Source organism: Penaeus monodon, chromosome 42 (assembly GCF_015228065.2).
Source record: "Penaeus monodon isolate SGIC_2016 chromosome 42, NSTDA_Pmon_1, whole genome shotgun sequence".
Taxonomy (NCBI): domain Eukaryota; kingdom Metazoa; phylum Arthropoda; class Malacostraca; order Decapoda; family Penaeidae; genus Penaeus; species Penaeus monodon.
Genome location: NC_051427.1, coordinates 27,715,968 through 27,716,741, shown reverse-complemented (window position 1 = coordinate 27,716,741; position 774 = coordinate 27,715,968).

The window sequence follows — 774 nt, the reverse complement described above, 5'->3', positions numbered from 1 at the left end:
GGGGTGGCAATCCCACCGCCACGGTAAAGCCCCCGAGTGTCAAAAACCAACAAATTTAGACAGCCATAAAAAAGCTGACACGGGCCGGCCATAAGTAAAAGGCCCCCGGGCAAACAAATTCGCAAATCTCAAGCAAGCAAGCAAGCGAAAAACTTACTCACTTATCGTCTAGGCTCTCACCTGAACACACGTTGTAAACACCGAAATAAAGAGTTAATTTGGCTTTTGTGCGTTTGCCTTTAAACCACAAGCGCCCAGAAATGACGCTATCGTATAAGACAGTCCTCCGTTTGGTGCGAACCACTATAGGCTCCCTCCTGAGGGTGATCAGGATCACGTTGACACCCTCAATTTTTTCTAATGTATTTAAAAATTCAATTCCTGATTGATACCATAAATGGTTTTTCACTAAAAGTACTTACTATATAAAAATTTTATTTTCATATTCACCAGGTAATTTCTTAAGGGTTTGAGGAGGACTTTTCCCCTTCTTACCTGGCTTACCAAAACCTTACGTTTCCCTTTTTTTGCTCTTTAAAGCTGGAAAAGGTTCCGGGTACATTGATGTTCCGAAGGGGGGGCCGGGGGGTTGCGTAGTCTTGGGGGAAGAGCTAGTCTTTGAAAATTTATAGAAACATTAAAAATTAGAATTCTTCATTTCCCCTCACTCACCCACCCCCCATGGGTGCAACGGGGAAGCTATAGTTGGGGCTCAAATCTCCCAACACTTCGGGGGTATGGGGAAAAATAACCAGCCACTTTACAGTACTGATG